Here is an 8,069-nt window from a genome sequence, read left to right as displayed (position 1 = left end):
TAATGTTAGGCTTTTATGGGACTGGGGAAGTGGCAGCACTTTTGAGGACTGTTGGTACAACAGCAGTGCTCAAGGATTCATTTCTAATATTGAGGACAATGGGTTATATACCCATCGTTCTTACCAAAGGATCAGAGACCTTTTGCTATATAAAAAGACTCCTTTCCACCACTAATTTATTCAGGTTTGGTTCATTTGGGTTTTATCAGTTAAACATTTAATATTGTATGTCAGTTTGTTGATGCCTGTATATCACAGTGATCTGCACACACACCTTTGACTTAATATGGGCTGCCAAACCTCTCCACCAAACTTATGTATCACGGTAGGTACACAAGAAGTTTATTTTTAATAACAGGGTTGTTGGTGCCAGTAGTCAGATTGGGTCAATTGCAAGGTAAGAACAGCATCACATTAACTGGAGATGATCCAGAGATTAACATGCAGCTCTGTACGCCAGATTAATACCGATTTGCAACTCGCTCGTCTGCTGACTTTAGTCCCCTGCTCAGTAATCACAATGTTCCCAATTGCAATGAGCCCAAGGAAACAGCTGCTGCTCTCTAGAGGACACTACAGGACAGGACTAAGTACAATTCCTGCAATAGACTAAGCAGTTTAGTGCCAAACTAATAGAACACTGAATCCTATGGGACAGTTCCGAATGTAGTAACATCTTAATACTGAAATAATATCGTAAACACCTTGTGATCTTAAGAATCTGTCGCTGTTAAAACGTATTATAATAATAAGCTAAAATTGTACTGGAGCCACAACACAGTGGACTTGCAGCTCCTGTCCTGATCATACAGAAAGATGTCATCACTATAACACCTGTTAACAAACATAGCGCCTGCAGTCTGTGAAAGAGAGCTCTGAGGTAAATATTCCTTGCAGGGAAGTGAACTGAAAAACAGGCAAATACATCACTCAGATGAAGAGCAACGACTGTCGCTAAAGAAAGTGAGCGAGGGTACACCTATAGTAGTTCATCCACAGAAATTCAAACATAAATTTGTGACGCACCAGAGTACCACAAAGCTAGAAGCGTGCTTTCAACTGGAGTATTGTAGCACGACTATTTATAAGTAATATTAACTTATTCCAGGCGTTCATCTGGTTTAAGAATACGAATCGATGCCTTCAAATAGACGTTTAACAGTCCTTTGATGTAGAATTAAGAAAATGGGGAATTATTTGATCCCATTCTCAATCCAGTAGTTTATGGACAGGCGCTCTCAGCGGACTGTGTGCAGGAGTGATGGGTGATGTGGAATTCTATGGGCTCAGTGGGACTCTGGGAGTCAACTCAGGGCTCTGCTGTAGATTCCTGTAGAACCGGTGTGAAATGATAATGTATCGTTGGCTGGTATTGTTAATGTAAAGTTTACTGGTACGTTTCGGCCAAAACATATTTTCTTTCTTCTTTTTTTCAGCATGGAATAAACCTATTACATGTTTCTTTGCAGCCTACGCATGCTGACGCAGCTACCCACCTGAACTAAAAATTGTATGTTGGCCCTTCCGTTACACTATATTGATGAATCGTACAAGATCATAGAATCTATAAGCCTGAAGACTTGTCATGTACAGTGCCCTGATAAAAATCAAATTAATTACACTAATTTTTATGGAATCCCATTTCCGGTAGTGAGGCTTCCATAGTACACAGATGGAATAGTGGACGGTGGGCTTTTAATTTTTTTTTTTATTTAAACACCAGAAATACAAAAACGAAGACAGAATATGAAATAAGATACAGAAATAGACACTTCACATCCAGAAGAATTCACAATTATAAAAGCTGAAACATACTTTTTAAATATTTCCATTGTATGTCCTTTTTTACTTTAAAAAGAAACTCTTCTTTAGCTCAGCTGGCAAGGCCTGGGTTCGAGCCAATGCAGTGAGGCACGAACTAGGGTGGGAGCGGCGAGGGTACAAGCCCTGGAACCCGAATCCGTTACAATAACAAAAGGACAGACAATGAAATATGGGTTATTTCGAAGTCCCAAATGTGAGATATAAAGTCGGAATTCTGAGTTTTTAAGTCGCAATTCTCAGTTATTAAGTTGGAATTCTGAGATACCATAGCGCGTTTTTATTTTTACTCCCTGGCGGAAACGGGCTTCCATAGAAATGGTCAGATTCAGAGCCATTGCAGTTCGTGCTAATTAGAACAACGCCAGTACTGAACCCTCAGCACCGTACTGACTACTGAGCACAAGTTCAGCTGCTCGCCAGCTTTGTTACGCACAGTTTTGCATTGCTATTGAGCTCAGGGCAGGAGCTGATCTTCAGACAGTACCGTGTTAAAAAAGCAACATAAGCCAGGCAGGAGTCAAACTTACAATCTTCTGTTCCGAAGTCAGATGCGTTATACATTACGTCACTGGCCCTAATCTTACGGTGCTCAACTGCACCATAGTGACCTCAGCGCCACTACTAGGAATACATCGCCCCCGACCAAAATTGCTTAGTAAAAAAAAACGTTTTTCTATACTTGTCTGTTTAAAAATATTATATCTTTAAAAAAGACAAAGGGTTTGTGTGTCGCGCTAAAGTTTCGATTCATTTCGAATGCAAAGAAAAAACATTTTCTTCCAAGAAATCATAAATGTGTCTCATCCTCCATACTATAATTCTCTCTTGTAGTAGTAAAGCATTTTGAGTCAAACCGAACAATATATTAAGGGAACAAGTAATAGGTTTATTCCATGCTGAAAAGAGAAGAGAGAAAACACAACGTTTCAGCTGTGAAACCTTCTTCAGGTTTGTTTTCTCTCTTCTCTTTTCAGCATGGAATAAACCTACAATATTACTTGTTCCTTTGCAGATACGCATGCTGACGTAGCTACCCACCTGAATATATTAAACGTTTCATCTATACGATTAACATAATGTTCTCCTGAATAACTACAGTAAATGACAAAGCCATAATAAAAAAATATATTTACGAATTTTAACTTTTTATACAGTAAAGTTTTGTTGTGAACATGAGCCCTGTTTATCGATATCACCAACACAGTTCTGGATTTTATTCTGCCTTCCTATGGACATATGAATTTTCTTTCACACAACAGCTTGCATGTGTGGTAGCTTATTAGCGCCAGGGAGAAAAAGAATATTGTTGGCTTTTAAATGAGAAACCATTTGCGTTTATACAAAATCACAATGCGTTGTCCCAGACATTGGGACATCCTCTGTTTAAACATCTGTCGTTTTCTCTAATATTGGCTCCTGTGCTTCGGTCCATTTGAGAGAGAAGACACTGAAAAAGTCGTGTGAAAGTGGATTTTGCACCTGCGCCAGTGCTGTAGTGGTATCATACAGACACCCATACAAATCCATCACACGTTGGAAGCTCTGGAAGGCAACGTAAAATATTGCTCTGTCCGTTGGTGGATTAGGTATGCATGCTACATTTCAACGTAAAATGCAATGTAAAAAGATCAAATTTGATTCAAAATCGATTAATGTAAAAACCGATAAAGCTCATGTTTTTTATCTAGTTTTATCTATATCTAGTTTTTCAAAGGTCTTAAAAAAATGTTTATCGCGATTGTGAAAGTTAGAGAAGGTGTACCAGTGCGTGCCTTTATATCGCCAGCTTCAGTCTCGCCTGTAGCTGCGAGAAGGTTAAAAGCGTACAAGTGATCTGTCTTTCGTCAAAATAATTGCTGGAGCAGCAGGACGTAGAGTACAATCCAGCAGCGGTAGATGGTGCTCGGGTAAGAGCTAATTCTGTTTTCAGCACAGGGAGCAAGAATGAGCTCAGTCTGGCTCCCAGCAGAATCCATTCTGGTTTGGTTGCTGTCAGACTGTGCATCTGAGGCTTTTTGGATCGCAACGTGAAAAAAAGAACAAAAAACAATTACTCACATCGTGTTACTTCTACCAGAGGAAGGGAAGATATCACTTAAAAAAATCAGAACTGAATATTTGGATCCGGTGCCTCATACTTATACATAATTATTAAAATAATAATTATTTAACTATCAGATTGTGTTTCTGCAACATTTCGTGCACAGTATGCCGTATTCAACAATAAAACAACAGTCACAACGAGGGCTTTACACGCAGTCTGGGGTATTTTCCCCTTTTATATTTTTGCCACTTTATATCGAACCTGTTATACTCCCAGAAGTGCACAGTAGATTGTACTTAATAAAAATGTACAATTCACCGCTGGTATAAACAGATGTGTGCCGTGTTTGCCTTTGTAAGCATTTGTTTAAAAAATAAGTTCACAATACGATAAAAACACAGAAAGCACAAACTTAATAATACAACGATACAAAATCAAAACCAAATCATAAAGCCAATTAAGTACCTATCCTTTGAAAACAGAGAACACCTTTATATCTACAATAAAAATGTGACATTTGTATCTACTTTTGAATTACTGTACAAAGCAGACAGAGTAGTCCCTGAATTCAAAGATCAGATCTTGGCCAAAACAAGACAATCAGACGTGAGCTGAATTCGGAACAAAAGCCTCTGCTTCGTCGTTTATTGAACTTTTGATCAAAGTCTGAGTGAAAAAAGATCGGCTATTTTAACTGTTTGAATGAAATACACGAAGGGCATCTTCCTTCGAGCCGGAGTCAAACCGGCGACCTAAGAATTCTCTCTTGTTTCTACTACAGTTCTCCGCTTTACCAACAGAGCTATCAACAGATGTCAGGTGCTGCTTTCTGGCACATACTGCCCAATGTAGTGAAATGTTCCGGATGATTTAAATCCCAGATCGACATCGTTTCCAACTCGTTTCCTTAGTCTTGTTTACCTTGAATTTAAGCCACAAACCAGGATTCTACTGTATAAACTTCCGGAGATATTACAAAATGTTTGAGCATCAATCATTCCAGGCGGAAATTGACTCCTTTCTTTCTCGAGGGATCATATTAAACATTTCATTTGGATCGAGAAGAGGATCACCATGAGACACAAAACAAACAGTTTCATTCTGTCTTTATTAGAATCTGTATCACAGCTAATGCATGTAAAACCTTTAGTATGCGAGAGTGAGAGTTCAGTTATGCCAGGGAGTGTGAGAAAAGATAACTGAAATTTAGTAAATTAATATTTAAATAGAGTGTAAATCTTCAAAGTGTCACTGCAAAATTATTACAGGGGTCTACCAGCTGCCGGACGTACTTGTTTTGGGACTATTTCCAATAAGTACCGCATTAGTAGTTGTGTGTCCTTACTGGTATCTTTTAAACATTCGGTTATATACAAACGGGACAGAGACACAGTAATAATCCGATTTTAACGTGTCCTGCATTTTAACTTACTGAACAGAGTAACCACAACAATACTCCTGAGTCCTGAGCACCACACTGAGCAAAGGTTCAGCTGAACTCTGACTTTGTTCAGCACGACTTGTTGTTGCAGTTGAGCTCAGAGCTGGAGATGATCTCCATATTCTACCACACTAACTAGTCCTAAACGTAGTACACAGTACACACTTTTTTAAAACAATTTAAAATATTACACAAAGGCTGTAAAGCACACTCTAAATCGATCCGAATATTTGATTTCCGCGATCCGTTTAGGCAACAACAGGCAACGTGGTGCTTCTCCAGCAAAGCATTTCTCAGTTTTGTGAACTACTGGTCCTTTTAACACACCAACCTATCTACCTAGTCAGGATGGCCGAGTGGTCTAAGGCGCCAGACTCAAGGACTCCTGTCTTTCCATTGCTTGGGTGTTCTGGTCTCTGAAGAAAGGCATGGGTTCAAATCCCACTCCTGACAGCTTTTCCCTCTCTTGCATTTTTCCTGTCTTGTGATCGCTGACAACGACAGAAAGAAGAAAACGGAGAAACCGGCTTGCGGGCACATGATGGGCAGGGAAATGCTTCGTGAACACTTCAATGTGATTAGCAGAAAGTCAAATAGGCTTCGATTTCTCCCTTAAGAACTGTTTGGGGTGCCTGTAATCGAGTAAAGATTTACGGTCAAGGTATGCATTCAAAGGTGAAAGACCGAAATATAAATCCAGAAGAAGATGTATTAAAACATTTATTTCCTTGCGGTTTCTCCTGTATTTAATTAAATGTGGCATTGTGAAATCAGCCTGTAGCCCTACGGAATGCAGCCACTCTCCCGGTGACAGCGGCAGGAGCCGAGAGGATTAAATCAGAGCTCGAACAGAGAGTTAAAAAACATATGGGCAACTAGAACATAGATCATAGAACATTTTTATTAAACTTTCCTATCTGCTCGGCCTTACTGAAGTATTTTAGCTGCATTTTAGCTTCTATTTATATACTTTACAGTACATAGTGTTTAGTAAGAGAAGAGAGATACAAGCGCTTAACCCCCACAATAACCAAACCTTAACTAAAGCAGGAAGATCAGTTTCTGCTCGAGACAGCCGTTTTCTGAACTGTAAACCTTCAACACTGGCTGGAGACGCTGTGTGTCCGGACTCAGAGGTTGTATAAGAAAAGACTCGGAGAGCTGCATTCGCGGCTCATTGCTCTGCGCTCCCCGTGCAGAATGCGCGTGTCCTCCCTCCTTCATTACCTTCATACACTCCTCTCAAACCACAGCAAACTCCTGGAATATTTCGGTGAACAGATACTGGGTCTTTCTTTCCGAGATCATAGGCAGAAACAATAAACACGGTGAAAACAGGAAGGTATTCTGATCGTATAGAGAAATGCGCAAAAATACATTTCCTAAAATCCAATAAAATCTAGTTACATTCTGATGCTATTCTGATGTATCTGAATAGTTTTGGCACAGTTGTTACAGCAAAGAGACAAATAAACTTTTTTAAAATTTCATTCGAGCTGTAGTTTTGAAAATGTTTTTTTCAATTCTCTAAATAATACAAACACAAACACCCGTTGTAACCGTCTGACCATTGATATTCTTGAATTATAAGCCCGTACACACGCTGGCAGGCAGTTCAGCGAATATGATGCCCCTGCAGGGGCCGAATATTAGACAGACGTATACATACAGTCATTGTGTGGAGTTTATTCCTCCTCTACTGCAGTCTTTGCCTCTTGTCACATTTTCGCTTAATTGTCGATTTTTTGTATAGAACACCGAATATCTTGAGGAAGCCTGTCAAGCGAAGACTGATGGATTATTGAGGTGCAAACACTGGTTCAAAATCAACGCCCTCTGCTATTGCCGTTGTTTCTTTGATACTTTCTTCAAATTCCTCATCTGACCTTCAAAAATCGAGGGATATTAAGCATAATACCATACAAATTGTAACTTTCTTTTGATTGCCAGTTTTATTAAAATGCCATCCTCTTTTACTGTTATTGTAGATGGTTGGCAAGGCGTAATATCCCCCCTCTCACCCTCAGCTAAAATATTTTAAAAGTACAACAACATTACATTATATTGAACAGCACTTCGGTTAACATTTATATTCAAATTAAGGTAAATTTACGAAAATATTAAAATAGAACTCCGTCGATCTGTTGTTTTTGCTTGTCAAGTTCTCAAACAATTTTGCATTGTTTTTTTAAATTACTTTAGCTGAAGATGCAACGGGAGTAGAAGTGAATTCTCCCGCCACCCATTGGAACATAATTGAACATGGGTGAATACTATCTGCTTGGAAGTTGCCAATGTCGGGAATTATTGGAAGTGCCCGGTAATGTTGACTCTTTTCTCAATTGTTTACTACTGCAAATATCAAAATAGTTCAGGTTTTGCGGAAAAATAAAATTTTTGCGGTGATGATGTTTACTACAGGAAGAAGTGCGTCCCTGGGTGGGTTCAAAACACCCACCTTTGGGTTAATAGCCGAACACGCGAACCGATTGCACCACAAAAATGCTTGCACCTTGCTTTTTTTCATTTACATGCTTTTGGTGAACAAAAAATTCGCTTGCATTTCATCTTTCGTAAGCTATATGGTTAATAAAAAGCAAGATGGGTTCCGCAAAGGAAATGAATACACGCATTAAACCAAATCAAGACCTCTGTGAGTGTCCCAAATTACATGTTCTGTAAAACAAGACATGAAGAAAGGTACCACTGGAATTCGGATCCAGTATCTCCTCTTTATTAAACAGGTGTTTTAATCAACTT

At 39.1% G+C, this 8,069-nt stretch overlaps 1 non-coding gene across 1 annotated transcript; it reads left to right on the top strand.

The window, feature by feature from the left end:
- Positions 1-5,651: 5,651 nt before the first annotated feature.
- Positions 5,652-5,762, top strand: trnal-caa (transfer RNA leucine (anticodon CAA)). The gene is made up of 2 exons: positions 5,652-5,689; positions 5,724-5,762. It is a non-coding gene; the product is annotated as a tRNA-Leu (tRNA).
- The last annotated feature ends 2,307 nt before the right edge of the window (positions 5,763-8,069 follow it).

This window comes from Atractosteus spatula, chromosome 10, assembly GCF_055471065.1.
Source record: "Atractosteus spatula isolate fAtrSpa1 chromosome 10, fAtrSpa1.hap1, whole genome shotgun sequence".
Taxonomy (NCBI): Eukaryota; Metazoa; Chordata; class Actinopteri; order Semionotiformes; family Lepisosteidae; genus Atractosteus; species Atractosteus spatula.
The sequence above is the reverse complement of the archived record's forward strand: the minus strand, read 5'-3'. Positions and strand labels throughout refer to the sequence as shown.